The sequence below is a fragment of the Benincasa hispida genome, chromosome 8 (assembly GCF_009727055.1).
Source record: "Benincasa hispida cultivar B227 chromosome 8, ASM972705v1, whole genome shotgun sequence".
NCBI classification, from domain to species: Eukaryota; Viridiplantae; Streptophyta; class Magnoliopsida; order Cucurbitales; family Cucurbitaceae; genus Benincasa; species Benincasa hispida.
This window is the reverse complement of record NC_052356.1, coordinates 5,609,110-5,628,575: the sequence shown is the minus strand read 5'-3', so window position 1 is coordinate 5,628,575 and position 19,466 is coordinate 5,609,110.

The following is a 19,466-nucleotide window of genomic DNA, read 5'->3' as shown; positions in this document are numbered from 1 at the left end:
ATCAACCCCATCCTGCTTGAATTATGAGGACTTTCACTCAGATAATTTTCACATTGATTACATGATCTGAAGTGCAGTGACCATGCTATCAAATTTCTTGACCAAGACATTAGGTATGCTTTCCAAAATGTGAACCTGTGCCTCAAGATTGGCCTTCGTCCACTTTTTGTATGCATCACAAACACTTCATATTGCATCAGGGGTTGGGACTGGAGGACATTCCTCAATCAAGATGAAATTAAGGTCGTTTACCACGAATATAGTTTTAATTGATTATTTCCAAGTTGCGTAATTGAATTCAATCAACATTTTAACTTTAAGAAGGTTCATTGAAGTACTAGACATGTTTGTTGATACAAAACAAATTACCTATTTTTAGACGCTCATGCAAAAGTTCATTTTAGTCCAATCAATTTTAGCAAAACCTTAATATTGAACCCCAATCATTATTCCATTTTGCAATAATGCTTCAATGGTTTAGGACAAAAGCCACCGAAAGGTGGTCAGTCACCCCTCCACAAAATTGAGACACTTCTTAATCAATCATCACACAATTATAACTTTTATTCCTATGACGATTAGTCACCATTGATTTGGTCAAGAAATCATTAACTTGCTTAACAAGTTTTTGTACGCGTGACCCTTCATTTTAAACTCTAGAGTTCCATTCCAATTAGCCAACCAAAGGGAAAAGTCGATTGGGGCAAAAACTAAAGCGATCTTATCCAGAAACCATTTATGGAGTTCGCCCTGATATTGACCTAATGCACAAACCATCCAAAAAGGGATGATCTCAGTGCGCCACGAGGTCGTGCAAGAAAGTCTCACAATGCAAACCAATGAAGGAGACCGTAGGACATGTTACCACATGTTCTTCTCTCACTTACTATAAACATTCTCTCCATTTACCTTGATATTGACCCATGCAAATACCATCTGAAGGGGGACGCTCTCAGGACGCCACGAGGCCAAACATGAGTCTTACGGTGTGAACTTTTTGGGAGAATGTGAGTGGAAAAAATTGACATATCCCATACCAAGATATGTATACAATGTGTCCCATCGCAAGCCATCATCGCATACCAAGATACTAGGCGTCACGAGACAAAAGAAAATCCTTTGTTTTTCTCTGAAATTCTAAGCTTCGGACAGTTTCGATTCTTACCCTAAACAACCCAAAAATTACAGACTCGATTGAAAAAATAAAATGCCCAAATAATAGGCCCTTATATTGATCAAATCAACATAAAAGTTTACAATCCATGGTGCCAATAAATGAAATTATCATCATGCAAACCTCATACATTTTCAAGCAAATGCAGAAAAACAACCCACCTTATGAACTGTTTTTTTTTAAATAAATAAAAAAAAAATCAAAATGCAAGAAAACCATTGACTCCGATACCAATTGAAGGAATTAAATCTTTAGTCTCTCATGGTCATCCTAGTGAAATATAAGCCACTTGTAGTAACGGTATTATATAGAGAGTCTATTCATTTTGTGGTCCGGTCTTATACAAATTCTTTATATAGAATACTTTCGCTCGCATGTCTCCACATGAACGATCAAGATCAAATCATTTATAACACTTTACAACAATTATAACATCTACAAAGTGGGTTGTATTTGTAGTGTCACAAGGATAAGGTACCCAACCTTATCCATATACTATAGACCATTTAGGTTATCACTTAAACATGATCCACCTATATGTCTCCATATACATGTTTAAGTTTCATTGAATAACCTTGAATCTTAGTTTATTGAATTGAATTAATGTGGTATAAACGTTAATAAAATATCTCTTATTTTGTTAGATATGTATTTTGTCTTTACAAACCACAAGATACGTGAGATTGAGAACATAAACTCCAATAGAAGCTATGTAGGGTATGAAATCCTATAAAATGCAGAATGTTCTCTTTTATTCTAGTGGGACCAGCCAAATAGTGGTTTAGACAATTAAAAAGGAAGTCTATGGGGTCTTTCAAATAATTGGTCAGGGCATTTGTCACGCAATTCTTGGGAGGACAGGATCAATGAAAATCAATGACACATATCTTAACATCAAAACAAGGCTTGAAAGAAACTTTTGGGGAGTATACTGCACGGTTTAACAGTGAAGCCCTCTAGGTAGACAATACACCAACTTAGTGACCTTACTAGCCATAGTATACAGTCTTCATGATAAAAAAGTTCCTAAGATCCTTAGGGAAAAGAGAGGCAAAATCATACATAGAGTTGGTCACCCAGGCACAAAGGTATATGAGTGCAGGAGAATTACTACACTTGAAAGGAATAACTGATGACCCAAGGAGACGGTCATCTTAGCCTCAGCCTCGGGAAAGAGATCGATTAAAAAATAGAGCATAACCCAAAATTGTTGAAGGTTTAACTTGTTGCCTTTAATTTTGTTGTTTTAGGCTTATGCGGATGAAGGTTTCAGTTCCTATTTGAAATGTAGTGGTTGATCTTAAAGGATTAATGCACAGTCACACAAGTTTTCTCCTACAAGCCCAAATACAAACTTAATAGGAGATAGTCTCAGTGAGATTCGAAATCAAACACAGGGAACTTAAAGTAAAATAAATACATGCAGTAAATAAACTATGGCCTTATTTTGTAGTTCACAGATGTGTTAAAAATAAAGGATGGAGTATTATCGAATGAGATCATGAAAACAAAACATATAAAAATAAATGGTGTGAGGTAGATAGAGGGTAGTTTCACTTACAAGCAACTGTATGTATTAAAATGAAAACATACATCATATACACATTAAAACTATATTTCAAAGCAATAGTAGACCAAATATTGGCACCCTAATAAAATAATTAAATCAATATAACTAATTTATATTAATTCAATTTAATTTAAAAAAATCCCACGAACTACTTTTCCCATGTCTGCATGTTCAGGGTTGCAACCATCGAAGGCGTCGTGGCACTAAAAGCGTCTTCACATGCTTATGTGTTCAGAGTGCAGCAACGCTACTATTCTGGAAATCTAGCATCACAAAGCTACGACAAGGCAACGCGGTTCTGCGCACATAACAATCTCTATTTTTAATTTTTGTTGCTATTCTTCTTCTAAATTTTTGTTCTCTTCACAACAAACGTTTCACCACGAACGCCACAAACTTACAACCTTGATTTACATATTGAATGCTTAAAACAAGCAGGCCCTTACATCGATCAAATAAAAGTAAAATCATAAATCTAAGTGCCAAAATTTATATTACAAACACATTCATCATACATCATATGTATATGACAAAAGCACCTACCAACACTATTTTGTGTTAAAATCAAGAAAGAAATTGATAGTAAAACCTGACTCTGATACCAATTAAAGTGATTGAATCCCGTGCGGAAGCGTGCAAATGCTTTTGCCTCAAATCACCTTTGAAGACCTTTCTTCGATCTTCTCCAAGGATTGAAATCACGAACACTTCAAACAAGAACCGAACACAACCAAAAGTGATTTTCCCACTATTCTCTTGTGACAAGAATGAGGCTTGTGGGAACCTTTTTCTTTTGGAAAGAAAAGAAAAAACAAAGAACTAATTACTCTGTAAAATCTTTAGTGAGCGTGAGAGAATTTCTTAAAGAGAGCCTCGAGCCCTTTTATTTTCTCCTCTTTTACGTTAAGAAGAAAAAACTATGAGGAGAGTTAACTGATTTAATATAAATTAATCAAATTAAATCAAATTAAATTAAGGATTGTTTTCAAATATAGAAAAATGGACCAAAATATTTACAAAATTTTAGAATCTATCAATGATATATATCGATAGACATTGATAAACGTCTATCAGTGTCTATCAATGTCATTATCATCAGTGTCTATCATCGAAAGATTCTAAATTTTTGCTATATTTTATAAATATTTTCAACAGTTTTGCCATTTAAAATAGTTTTTCTTAAATTAAATCTAATTAATCAATTAATTAATTTGTTAATTAAACATCATATATTTAATTGAATAAAATTATATCTCTCTTACAACATAGAATTTTAATATGAATCTAATTCACATTAAATTTTAATCTATAGCTTTAATATGAACCCAATCCATTCAATATTTTAATCTCATTAAAATATTAATTCTCCCATCTTAATTTTGAATCTCATTCAAAATTAAATTTATATTATAATGTATCTACATACATTATATTAATCATATCTTATACAATTAATGCATTTTCCCTTATTAAATTTGAAGAATTTAAATTCTTCCAAAACTATAAATCCTTGTATTTACCCATTAGTGAGCTAGCAGGAGACCTAGTGGACCTACATATTATAAGCTCCAATGATTTGAGATCAATTAATTAAACTCTTTGATTAAATTAATCAACATTCATTAACTATGAGTCATTCCACTAAAGACTCATAGTTGTGCTCTTCACATTATAGATATATTTATATGTCCATGGATATAACCATTATAGGTAAGTCGATCCTTCACGAGTCATTCGTAATTACAGTTGGATTAAATTATTGTTTTATTCCTGTAATTACCTTTTGCTCCTTACATTCCATTGATTTTATAATAAACAACCTATTTATAGTTCAACTACAAACATAACCCCTCACGAGCCTAGGGAGGGACCCCATTTTTCAATACCCGAATTAAGCACTAAAGGAACAACTCATCTACTTTAACCTAAAGTCAGGAATGAGTGAATTTCATCTCGTGAAGCTATGTTCCTAGCTCCCTACTTGGTCCTGACCCCAAAATGGTAGGTTTATTGAGTTAGCGACCCGAGCCATTCTCACTCATATAAATCAAAGGACAAACCCTTACAGGTAGAAGTCCATAACTCACTCAAGATTGAGATCGGGTTACATATGGTCATCCTATGAAATGTTAATCTTTTCAGTCAACAGTGTTATAAAGAAAAAGTAACTATTCCGCGGTCCAATCTTATACAAACTCTTTGTATGGGATAACCTCACTAATTGTCTATACATGAGCAATTTGAATCAAATTGTTTATAACACTTATAACATTTGTAGCACTTACAAAGTGGGTCGTATCCATAACGTTATCAGGATGAGATACTCAATCTTATCTATATACTATAGATTGTTTAGGTTATTATTTGAACATGAACCAACTATATGTCAATCACATATTGTTCAAGTTACGTTAAATAACCTCGAATTTTAGTTTATTGTATCAAGTTATACAAGTCTAAGTTATAAATAAAATAACTCCGTATTTTATTAATAAATAGAATGTTTGTAAATTTAAAACTACGAGATTTATGACATAAATCCTAACATATCTTAGAGTGTAACGTGAAGGAGAGGTCTATGAAAGAGGGAAAAAAGGTTGGATAAATTACAGAACATATGGAGATAATAAGAGATCAAACAGAAAGGATGATAGCTCAAGTGGTAGAGAATGAGACCTCTATGAACCATATGAGTAATCAACCTAGTTTGATGGTTAATACACTTAGAGCCTTGAGTAAGGATATTATTTATGATGCACCTAAGTAGAGAGCCTTAAAGTTATATACTCTGAAAGTGAGAATGAGGAGGAGGAGTTAAAGTCAACCAAGGAGGAGGTTTGTGAGGTTGAGGAAGAAATCGTATCTATTGTAGATGGAGATATTCAAGTGATGGAAATTGAGCCTAAACGGCTTGACTTTTTATCCTTAGAGAGTCCTTTTATTATCGATTTTTGTTTTCTATATTTCTCATGAGACTTATAAATATATTTATGATTTTTCTAACTTATAATCTTCTCCTTTTTACTTCTCATATATGAAAAATAACAAAAATATTTCTTTGTTGTCAGGTGCCCATGAAAAAAGGAAAGTCTACTTGACTTAGTGTAGGTTAAATTGATTCAATCAAGAAAGACCCTAAAAAATTGGAGAATTTTTATGTACCTTGATAAAGAATCTCCCTTGTTGTCTAGCTTGAGACGTTAAATCTTGCACTTCTTGGAGGCAATCCAAGTTTTATTGATTTATGTTATTTTATTTATTTCCTTTAATTATTTTTGTTGTAGATTGGCTTCCATGACTTTCCTAATATTTTTATAGTCTCTCTTATAGGAGCCCTTTAGAAACACTAAGTACTCTTGCCGCCAACCTATTTTGGTGGACTCCGGCACACTCCAGGCTTGTACCACTTACTTCGAGTGACTGTTCCATTATTTTTTATGCATTAGAGATAATACATCATTCTAAGTTTTATCCTATTATATATGTTAACTAGGATTTATAGATGTTATGCATGCTAATTTGTTGAGTTGAAATTTTAAGAATTTTTTTTTTTATTTGGTTGAGAAGGCATGATGTGAGATGGTAAAGGTGTATGCTTTTGATGACAATTGTCTATGATATACTTATAATATGCGTGTTAGATGATATGCTTTAGAAATAAAATATTATATTCTTGAGTTATGATTTGTTTGAGTCTCTCTTGGAGTCTTCCATATTTTGAGCACGTAGTCACTTTAATTTAGAACCTTCAACTGAATAAAGAGTTAATTTGAGTCAATTTGGTTATCACCTCGAAAGGCCCCACCAGTTAAAGAGTGTCTTTCATGATAGTTGATAATGTTATACTAAGAGGACGAAAAATAGTTATATTTGTCGGTTGAAAAAAAAATGTGCACAAAAGATTGAGTGGAACAATAGAATATCATTGAAAGAAAGAGTTGAGAAAAATATAAACCTGTAATGCGTATGCATGGAAGGGATAAAAAGAGTTTCCTTTGTCGTGATCCATTAGAATGCCTACAAATTGACTAGGTACGAGTCTCTACGTGAATGTGTGCAAGCTAGTGCCCCTAGGTAAAAGAATGCAAGTTTAAGGCCTTCTTAGAAGTTTATGTTTTGAATACCTTAGTTGATATATTACTTTCTCGAGCTTTTTGGAGGCTTGATGATTGGTGCATGAGCTAGAGTAAGGGAAAAACTGGAGAAACTCCATTAAATCTAATGTCAATTTATGAGTTTTGAATTAAATGTGATTTGAACACACACATGGGGGATAAAAAGATTTAGCCTTAAAATTTCTTAATAATAGATGTGCTTGAATGTTTTTACTTATGGATTTAACATGTTATTCTTACTATTGAGGCTTGAATCAATTGCATTTTTATTTAAAACTTCCCTACAGCTCTGTTTTCTTTTGCTCGGGACTAGCAAAACTCTAAGTTTGGTGTGGTGAAAAGCACATAAAAAGTTATTTCATTTGCATTTTATTTAATAGAAATTTCACTTGAATTTTATTATATTTGATGTTATTTGTTAGTGATTTTCAAGATTTGAGCAAAAGAATGAGATTTGGAGCTAAAACGAGTCAGAGCAGTCCGATAAAGCATAATCGAGACAAACCGAGACCAAGTGTATCTAGTAGGGAAGAAAAATAGGAGAAAAATCGAGATGTGCCAATATATAGGGCAGTGTTGCGACACTGACCTCGACGCTATTTCTAGAATCAAACTGTTGCAGTAGGTAAAGAAGCGTCACAATGCTACCAAGTAGCGTTATTGCTGGTTGAAAAATGTTGCGACGCTAGGCAAAGTGCCACACTTTTAAAGGAACTCTTTTTTCCTTGATTTCATTGGATTGGATCATAACACAAGTCGTCTTATGGGATCTGAACATGTATAAATCGAATCTCGAATCGTCACATTTTTTTAATATTATATCATCTATAATATTACTTGAGTGCTTCATTGCTATTGCTATTGATATTTTGCTTTAAGGCATATCTTAAAGGAACTTAAGGATTATTACTGTAGAATCCGCACCACGTCTTGCAATGCTGATATGGTTAGGGTTGGCAAAATTCCCCGCGGGGACCCGCCCCAACCAGGACGGGGAATCCCCGGTTTGACCAGGGATTGGGTCAAATTGGGACCTTTTTAGGGTCCCCAAACTGGGAACGAGTCGGGGATGGGGAGTGTGTCCTTGCCCTATCCCCGACCCCGACTCTGCCCCGATTAGGTTTTTAAATATTTATATATATATATATAATTAGATTTTTAAATATATTTTTCTCTCTCTATATATATATTAGGTATTTAACTTTTTACATTTAGTTTAGTTTTTAATTTAGCTCACTCTAAGCCCAACTAAAATGTCCAAGCCCAAACCAAAGATAATTTTACAAAAAGAAAATTAAAAAAAAAAAAGTCCCCATGGAGAAATAAAAGGGAAAACAGGAAATGGATTCTCGGGGACCCATTTCCCCGACGAGGAATCCCCATCTCCGTCCCCGCCTTGAAATGGCGGGGATGGGGAACCCTCCCAAGCCCTGCCCCGACCCCGTTGCCAACCCTATGTATGGTTCTAAGCCCCGATCTCTTTATTTAGTGATATATTTTGACATTTTTCTTCGAATTTTATTGCTTTTGTTTCGTTGATGGGAACAAATTAATGAATAAAAAGAATTGGTATATGTTGATTGGTTTTTTTTGTTTTTTTTTGTTGACCTTTTGATTTTGTCTTGATGTGATAGTAACACCAACAACCACATTTTCATATCCTAGCTCAACCAATCCCTTGATCAAGGGTTGGGTGTGCTATTTATAGAAGTGGAAAATTTGACAATTTATTTAAGCTTCGTTTTTGCCATGTAGGCAATAGATCATGGGGAAATGACACATGGACGTCACATGCAATTCAAAAGTCAACCACGCCTTATAAATTATGAATTATGGTAGGTTTAAAATTTCGAAGGGGAGAGATTTTAATATTAATAAAGGAGATTTTTTAAAATAGAAAAATAAGAAAAATATTTACACAAATAGCAAATTTTAATTATAGTTGTGATAGACACTATTGTCAATATCTATAATAAGTAGACATTGATAGAAGTCTATCAATATCTATTAATGATAAAACTGATAGAAGTCTATCATTGATAGAGGCTGATAGAAGTCTATCAATGTCTATTAGTGGTAGAAACTGATAGAAGTTTATCATTGATACTATCAGCGATAGAAACTAATGCAAGTCTATCTTTGATAGAAGTCGACAGAAGTCTATCAATGTTTATCAATGATAGAAATTGATAAAAGTCTATCATTGATAGAAACTAATACAAGTCTATCATCGATAGAGGTTGATAGAAGTCTATTAGTGTTTATCAATGTTTTTTTCTATTTTTGTAAATAGTTTGACATTTTTTCTATCCAGTAAAATTTCTCTTTTATAAAAATGTAATTATAAAAAATATTTTGGATTTTTATTTCAAAATTTTTAATATTAACATTTAACTTTCATAAACGTTTCAAAAGACATTTAAAATATAAAAATTTGAACATAAATTGAGATATAAAATAGTGTTACAATGATTTGGAACAAAAATCAAGATGACCACATTATTGTAGGTCAATGCTATACTATTTTAAAGTCCAATGGTAATTTTGAAATGTTCGCGAAAATTGAGTGATAAAATTACAACATTTAAAAGTGGTGTATTAATATTTTTGAAACTAGAGTTCAAATATATTGGCTACATTCTAGCTTTATAGAAATGTTAAGGAAACATATTTGATAAAATGTTGAAATTGATGAATAATTTGAGAAATATTTATAAATAATAAATAAACATATTTATATTTTAAATAAGTTAAAACACTTATTATTATCTAAAAAACACACATTGTTATTATTATTATTAGTTACATTTCGTTGCCTTTTCCCTTTTTAGTCCGAATGCTATAATAAAATGTTGATTACCTTTCATATAGATGTTAAATTTTGAACATGTAGAAATTTCAATTGAAAATATCAACATGTGAGTGAAAAACTTTGATATCTAATGTATAATGTATTTGGAGTTTATTAATTTGTTTGTATTATGTTTAATAAATTATAGTATACGTATCTAATAAAGTCTCTGATTTAATTTTTAAAATAGTATGTTAATGCAAGCTGTGAGTGAAGGGATGATTTCACCTACTAATAACATTAAAGAAATCAAATGTCACATCTAAGCCACGTAAACACAAAGATCATGGGAAAAAATGAATGAAAAGTTAGGGTCCCTAAAAGAAAGAACATTGGGTCCCCCCCCCCACATATTTTGTTAAATTCAATCATAGGTGAATCTTAAAAAACTCGAGCAAGATAAAGAATCGAGGAAGAATTTTCAAAAGAATATTCATACTGATTCACGGCCTAATTTCTCTCTTTAAGACATAAGAGATTGAGAGAGAAAAAGTTTTCTCTTTTATGTGTTCATAAGATAAGCAGTATTCTGTCAAAAAGAGTATTGTTCGACTAGCATAATATTTGAATTATCGACCTCAAAGTTAGAAATTTGATTCTCTTTAACTCACATATTGTCAAAAAATATATAGCTTTCTCATTCTAAATAAAGAAAAACAAATCTTTAATCCATGTTCAATAGATATATGTATATAGTTAGTAAAACAACAAAAATTGAGGTGATGGTTGAAGGAATCAAATTTTCACAGCGGAAGCGAATGATCACTTGTGTCAGTAAATTCCTTTTTGGAACTATTTAAAATACAGAGGATAAGAGTACGGGGGTGAAATAGTAAACTAAGGAAAGAGATACAACATACCCTTGAAGATATTCAATCTTCACGTATTCCTCTCCTTGAAGGTCACGAATTCTTCGCCGCTTCTCATAAACACAGCAAGAACGAATAAATCCTCCAATGATGAGCACCACCACAAGAGACTTCCTAACTATTCTCAATGTGAGAATCAAGGCAGAGGCATGAGTTTGCCTTCTTAATTTTTGGTGACGTGAGATATGGAAAATTTGAGAGATGATTTCTTTACAAAGGAAGAAGTTGTGCATAGAGTACTCCCAAGAATTTCACGTATGAACTGCACTCCCAACTCCTCTGTTTTTCCTATATATGAAAGATGAAGGGAGTTATCTTAAGTGAAATAAATCCCAATGGAATTATTTTACAATTTAATTATATTACATTCATATAACCAAATAAAACTCTATATTATATTATATATAATATATAACTTGTAGTTTACATTAATAATATAAACTTTATATTCTCTCATTTAACCTATAGTTTTAATATGAATTATATTCACATTAATTTTAACTCATAGTTTTTTAATGAATCACATTCATACAATTGATATTTGAATCATATTCAAATATTTATCTCTCTCGTTAAACTTTATATTATAATGTATCTAAATAAATTATATTAATTGTATCTCATACAATTTATTCCCTTTAATTAATTTGAACAATTAGAATTAATCCAAAATTAATTGATTCTCATTAAACCCATATCGAGCTAGCAAGGGGACCTTATGGACCTACATATTAAAGTTTCAATAACACGAGGTTAATTATTATACTCATTGATTAAATTAATTAACATCCATTAACTGTTTGTCACTCCGCTAAAGACCGACAACTGTACTATTCGTACTGTAGATATATTTTCGTATCAATTAGATATAACCAATAAACAGTAAGTTGACTCTTCACAAATTGCTCATAACTACAGTTGGGTTAAAATTACCATTTTACCATTGTAGTTATATTTAACTCCTAAAGTATCATCGATCCCTCCAATGAACAAATAGTCATAGTCCAACTATAACTAGACCCCCTCTCGCTATTGAGAGGGTGAGGTGCCTCATTATTCAAGACTCGGAATCAGCCCTTAAGAGAGCAATTTATCTACTTACCCTATGACCGGGAATGAGTGAATTCTATCTTGTATAGTTGTGTTCCCAGCTCCCCACTCGAACGAATTCCCAAAATGGTAGGTTGAGTTGGTGAATCTAGCCATTTTCACCCCTGCAGATCAAATGACTACCCTCATAGGCAAGAGTTCACAACTCACACAGAATCGGTCAAATCACCTATGGTTATCCTAGTGAAATGTAAGTATCTTCAATTAACGACATTGTAAGGAGAGACTAATCATTTTGTGGCCTGGTCTTATACAAACTATTTGTATAGGATATCCCCATTCACATGTCTCCACGTGAATGATCAGGATCAGATCATTTGTAACATTTTACAACAACTGAACAATTACAAAGTGGGTTGTATCCGTAGTATCACTAGGATAAGGTACCCAGTCTTATCCATCTACTACAGATCTTTCAGGTTATTACTCAAATATGATCCACCTATATGTCATCATACATGTTTGAGCTACATTACCTATGATCTTAGTTTATTGGTTTTGGGTTAATTCAACTAAATGTTAAATAAAACAATATTTTATTTTATTAAATAAATAATTCGTATGTACAAATAATTTACAAACTACAAAACCACGAGAACCTAACAACAATTACTTAGAATAGTATCTTCCTTCCTTATTAAATTAATTAAAATTAACTATAATTTATTTTAATAATTAAGTGATATTAATATTAAATCTTAAAACAGTAGCTAGTTACTTATCTAGCTTAACTGGCGTAGTAGTTGTAATATTGACTTAAAGTCAAAGGTCTGATTCCCCAAATTATATATATGCGTGTGTGTTAGTTACTTAATTATTGAATTTGACACAATATTACATTAGTTTATAGACATGTGGTCTCACCATTTTTTTTTCTTTTTCTTATATTAAGAGTGTGTCTGGTTTAACTTTTCAAGTGTTTGATTTTGAAAACAAGTCACTTTGAATAAAATTAAAGCGTTTGACAGCCACTCAAAAATAACTTTTGAAATGCATTTTAACTAGCTTTTATCAAAAGAGTTTAAATAAAAATGAACTCTTTGAAAAATCTTTTTTTGTCCAATCATTCCAAACAAACCATAACTCTTGTTTCCTCGATGCAAGTGAGAGTGATCAATTTTAAGTGAAGCAATAATTATTTTGATATCTTGCTTCCATTTACAAATCACACAATCCCCTTTCACTCGATGTGTGTTGTTGAAGCCTAAATCCAAACAAGAAAAAACACGTTTGATCTTTATTTGATAACGATCTGCAATGTTGAAGATGGCAAATTGTTCACATTAATGTGATGCTTGCCATACAAGTTCTAGTGCCTAAGTTAGAAAGTGTGTATGTATGTAGCAAGTAGAAAGTTTGAGTATCAACATATGGATGCATCTCTCTTTATAGTTATCATGATGTATTTATAGTTGTAGTCAATGTAAGTCCTTCCCAGTAGAGGTTTAAAGTTGTATTGGAATTGTCCTTTAACTCATCGGGTCGGGCATGCGCGCGAGGGGTGTGTCATATTTGCCATTTTACTAGGATCAATGTATGTGCAGAGCATGCCTCATTGGGTACTTTGTTAAGCTCAGTCTCAGCCAAGTCAAGGTCGAGCACTTTGACTTAGCCAAGCCCATCCCTTTCCTAGCCCATTTTAGTCTTAAGTTAATATTTTTAGCCCGAATTTTATTATCTTTTTTGCTTTATCATTTCTATTTTTGTTTGATATTGATTATATCCTTTGGTCTAAAATCACCCTGATATATGTTGCCCCTAGTTACTCATTAAGCTCGTAAATTCTTCAAATAGGCATTCTAAACTGCACTATGAGCATTTCCCTTAGTCACCTCTTTCTTCTTTAAACACTTATTTGGTTATTGTGAAGGCACCTTATTTTAAATGATTAATTAGAGCTCATGAGTGATGCTCTGCCTCGGTTTGAACTAAAATGATTCCTTAACAAATAAATTCAATTGAGTGAAGATGTTGATGAGTACTTTGGACAGCGGAGACATGCACCTGGTACAAAGAGGGAATTGCACGTGTCAATATGTGAACAAGTAACCATAAAAAATACATAAACTGTTCATTCATTGAAAAATAGAAAAAATATCAATTCACACCTCTAAACTTTAGATGTTTTATCGATCTATGAATTAAAAAATATATCAAGTTAGATCTTAAACTTTTGTAAGCGTATCAATTTACAATCTCCATGACATTCCATTTAGAAAAGTTTCATATGAAACTTATAATTGTATCAATTAAACTCTTAGACTTTTATAAATAAATCAATCTAAACTTTTAGGGGGTGTATACTACCAACATGAATTGGGTTGAGTTGATCAAAATTAACAACTCAATTTTTAGGCCACCAACATAAAATATTGATGGAAGTTGGTTGTTTTAACCAAACTCACCAAAACTCTTATTCCCTCCAATATTTTTAATGACTCCACTCGTCGCTTGTCGTCTTTAACTATTGCTACCTCACTCTAGTGACATACTCTAGTGACCAATTCCAACAAATCACCTTAACACAACTTCGACGATCAACTTTGGGTTCCAGTGACCACCTCCATGATCAATTTCGGTGTCAACCATGTTGGGGTTGATGCCCTAAATCTCGCGGATCCTGTAGTTTGTAATTGTATTATACAGACGATTTTTTAAAAATAAAATCTGAGGTATTTTATTCGACATTTAATAGCATTAGCCCACTAAACCAATAAACAAACATTCAAAGTTATATTTTGTAACTTAAACATGTATGTAGAGATATACAAGTGGATTGTGTTTAAGTGATAACCTGAATGATCTGTAGTAGATGGAGAATACTGGATACCTTATCCATGTGACACTATGAATACGTCCCACTTTATAGATATTACAATTATTGTAGAGTTCTACAAATGATATGATCCTGATTATTCATGTAGAGACATGTGAGCGGGGGTGTTCAATAAAAAAGAGTTTGTATAAGACCGGACCACGAAATGAATAGTCTCATTATATAACACCATTAATAGCAAAGACTTACATTTTATCAGGATGGTCATAGGTGACGTGACCAGAATCCTTGATGAGTTGTGAACTCCTACCTATGAAGGCAGATCTTTGATTTGTATGAGCGATAGTGGCTAGTTTGTCGACTTGATATGCCTACCATTTTGGGGATTCGTCTAATTGGGAAGTTGGAAACACAACTACACAAGACGAAATTCACTCATTCCCTAACTTCGAAGTAAGTAGATAAATTGCTCCCTTAAGGGCTGAATCCAAAGCTTGAACAATGTGGCGTTACACCTTTTCTTGGCTAGAGAGGGGTTTGATTATAATTGGACTATGACTTATTGTTTATTAGAGAGATCAGTGGTACTTAAGGAGTTAGATGTAATTACATGGGCAAAACATTAATTTTGGTCAAACTGTACTTACGTGCAATTTGTGAAGGGTCATCGCAGTGGTCATATCAAATGGACACAGAAATATATATGTAGTGCGAAGAATGCAGCTGTCAGTCTTTAATGGAGTGACAACAGTTAATGGAAGTTGGATAATTTAATTAAAGAAGTTTATTAATTATCCAAGTACCGTTGAAGCTTCAATCTACAGGTCCATAAGATTCTCTTAGTAGTTCAACTAAGATTATTGAGAACCCAATTAATTTTGGATTAATTTGAAATGTTCAAATTAATTGAGGGGATCAATTATATCACATATAATTAATTTAAATTAATCATAGGTGATATAATTAATATAATGTATTTGATACATTATAATATAAAGTTTTTTTTAGAGGAAATAAATATTGGAATATGATTCAAATATTAATTATATGAATTGAATTCATATAATTAATTTTAGTGTGAATTTAATTCATATTAAATACTATATGTTAATTGAGAGAATTTTAAACTATATATTATATCATATTTGATATAACCTAAACTATAGATTATATGTTATATTAGAATAACATATATATATATATTATATATTAAGGTGGTTAATGTATAATTATATAATTTATTTTAAGTTTTAATACTTTTTAAATTTAAATGGAGGGAGTTATTTCTAATTTCCTCCCTAATTTTCTATTGATGATGATGGTGAGTGGGTAGTTATGAAAACAACGATCTTCATCTTCCAAAACCGTAGAGCGTTTGTGATCAATCTTGTTCTCTACACTCTCATGAAGAAGAAGAACAAAAAAAAAAAAAAAAAAAAAAACTCCTGCAAAATGTCTTCTCTAAAAAATATGTCCCCCTCCCAAATTAATTACAGAGCCTCGCACACTCCTGTAATTTTCAATCCCTAAAGGATAATACAGAGGATTATTTTTTAAAGGTGTCCAATTTGGGTTTGTAATGCTTCTGTTTTTGTTCATGATACTAAGGAGAAATCAAGAGTATTCGTGACCAGATTATGAAGAAAATTCGTGAATAATTGGTTCTTCAAAAGGTTAATAATCCAAACCCCAAATGCTTTCTCTATAATTTTGTTATAAGCATGTCGTAATCTGTTTAGAATGCATAATGGGGTTCTGATTTTTTTTTTTTTTTTTGTGTAAATTAAAAATTGGGAAACGATATCGCTTTCGTCTAGGGTTTTCACAAACCTTCAAACCACACACCTTTGGTTACCAACACTGATAATCATCTTAGGCAACCAACTTCGTCGAAGACCACCTTTGGTGTCCAACTCTAACGACTACCTTGGATGACCAACTCCAACCATTTAACTCTATTAATCATCTCCAGCAACTAATTATAAAGACCAACTCAAATTATCATATACTAAAAAGAAATTTAAAAAAAAAAAAAAATTGGCGGGCAAAAGTGATCTTAAATACAAATTTGAAATAATTAGTTTAGAGTGTTTAATTATAGTCTTTTAAAGTAATTTGACATTGAAGGATTGCGTGAGGACAATTGAGTCGTCCTCATAAACAAAATTGTCACTGGCATCTAGAAATATATATTGTTTGCTTCTACTTGGTAAGATTGACTAACTTGACAATTTTATTGAACAATATTTTTTTGTTTTTTTTTTAATGTATGAAATCAACTCGTTGTTGGCCATGTTTAAATTTATTATGGACATGCAAATACACCAATGATGGTACCCCTAGTTTTTGTGCCTATTCAACTCAACCGTTAAAATATGTTTGCAAGGTTGTTGATTATATAAACAATAGTATTTTGTCTATATCGAGTGCAATAGTTACATATAGAAAATTGTGATATATATATATATATAGTTCACATCTCGAAGGAATATTAAAATTTGAGAAAGTATGTGTGTAGTTGAATGGTATAACAAAAAGTTAAGAAAAAAAATCCATAAAAATGCATATTTTTTTAGGTTATAAAATGTGCATATGATCTTCCTCAACATTGCTACACTGCGTTTTTTTTTAATTATTTACAAGGTCTATATGCAACCAGGTTGACTTCTTAAAGCAAGAGCGTGACTTTGGTAATCCGGTTCGTCACTTGGGAGCATATATTTGGGATTTACTGTTTTACCAGATATTTATAACTCAACTTAGCTCAGCTCTACATTCCTAAACAAAATCTTACTAAACCAACTCAACTACGCACATCAAGCACGACTAAGTTTTATTAACTTAGCTAAGTTTGCACCCCAAACGCAAACAATTATTACCCATATAGATAATCTCAAATGAATCCAACCTTACATACAAAACACACCTTTGCTCATAATTCCATTTAAGAATCGTCCATTTTGTAAAGTTCATAATTGAAGAAATCTACACACATTTAAGAATCAATGCATGGATGACTTTTAAAGATAATTGTAATGAATGATCAAAATTTATTGACTTATGAAAATTTAGTAGTTTAATTGATTCAAATTATAAGTTTCACACTGTATTGGTCACAAAAAAATATGGTGAATAGTGTAAATTGATACATCGTACAAGGTTTAAATTGATTAAATCATTAGTTTATAGTTCCAACTAACTCCAAAGTTAAGAGGAATAATTTGATTCATGCCCTAAAAATACAATACATTTATGTCCTTAAATTTTAAATTTTGGGTTATATAAATTAAAATCTTAAACTATTAATTTCATCAATTCAAACTTGTATTTATGATTGCTAAATTAACCTCTTAACGTTGATTTAAATCATTTATTAAGATTACCTTTGAAAATATTCTTACACATAGAGATGTCCAATTTTTCGCGGGGATTTCCCGATTAGGCGGGGAATGGGGGAAAAAAATTCCCCGTGAGTATTCCCCGTCTCTGTCCCCGCCTCGATTAGCTTTTACATATTTATTTAGTATAGTTATTTAATGTTATGTTATTATTATTATTATACAAATATTACATTTAAATTTCAAAATTGATTATTTTTTTTGGAAAATATAATGAATATGTTTAAATTGAATGTTTGAATTTAGATTATATTTGTGAATAATTTGATTTATATTTATTTCTTTCTACTAAAAGAAATTAATTAGCTTTTTTAGGTCAAAATTTGAGTAATTTATCTTTAAATTCAAATTTTCATATAAAATTAACCATAATAAACAATTTAGTGATAAAGTTAATTATTTAATTAAAATTTGCTCACATTAGTGATTTAAATTAATTGACTTTTTACAAAAGAAAAAAAAAAGTAACAGGGAAAAATTCCCCGCGGAAACCCGATCCCCGAATTCCTCGGTGAATCCGCCCCGTGGACATCTCTACTTACTCATGTAATAAAACTATTACAACACCGATGAGTTTAAAATTTCACTAATTTAATCTCAATCATAAAGATAGATTACTAATTTATGATTTATGATGGTTGAAATGAATTAAATATTTGTGATATGATGCAAAGAGATGATAGTAAGTTTAATTTGAAAATATTGACATGACTTTCATATCTAGATGTTGCATAGATCTAATCCCCATCATGAGTTAATATTATGTTTACCTCTATATACACGAGTTAGGAAGATGTGGCTGATGACTCTACTAGGGATGTACATAGTCCGGGTTGGAAGATTTTTGTGGACCAACCCAAAAATTTGGGTTGGCTAATAATGAATCCTATTAGTTGTTTTTTGGATGGTCAACCCAACCCAATCCAACCCAAAATTTTTGAGCTGGGCCGGGTTGGGTCACTGTTTGTTTTTTTTTTTTTTTTAATATTTCACATTTTTTTTTTTTAAACCTAATATATATTCGGGTTGGGTCGGGTTGACCCGACCCTGAAATGGGGTAACCCGAGACCCAACCCGAATTTAATATATTTTAACATTTTTAACCCAACCCAACCCAAAATAAAATCTAACTCAACCCAACCCTAGGTTGGGTAGTCTGAGTTGGTCGAGTTACCGGGTTTTTTGAACACCCCTAGACTCTACAGGTGTTCAAATGACTCGACAACCCGAACAATCTAGACTATCCAATTTACATTATAAGGGTTGGTTATTATTATATTATTATTTTTTGATTGGGTTGGAATTTTAAAAATCTGAGATGACCTAACCCAACCGAATTACTAATATTAATATTTAAAAAATATGTTAAAAATCACTTTTAGTCCCTAAGCTTATATAAAAGTAGCAATTTAATCTCTATACCTTCAATTTTGTAACAATTTAATCTATGGACTTTACTTTGTATCAATTTAGTCCTTATACTTTAAAATTTGTAACGATTTAGTCGCTATGGTAGAAATTATTATTAAAATTGAATAAGATTTCTTACGTAAATAAATAAAAAAATGATCCGATACTCAATATTTTTATAAAATATATAATA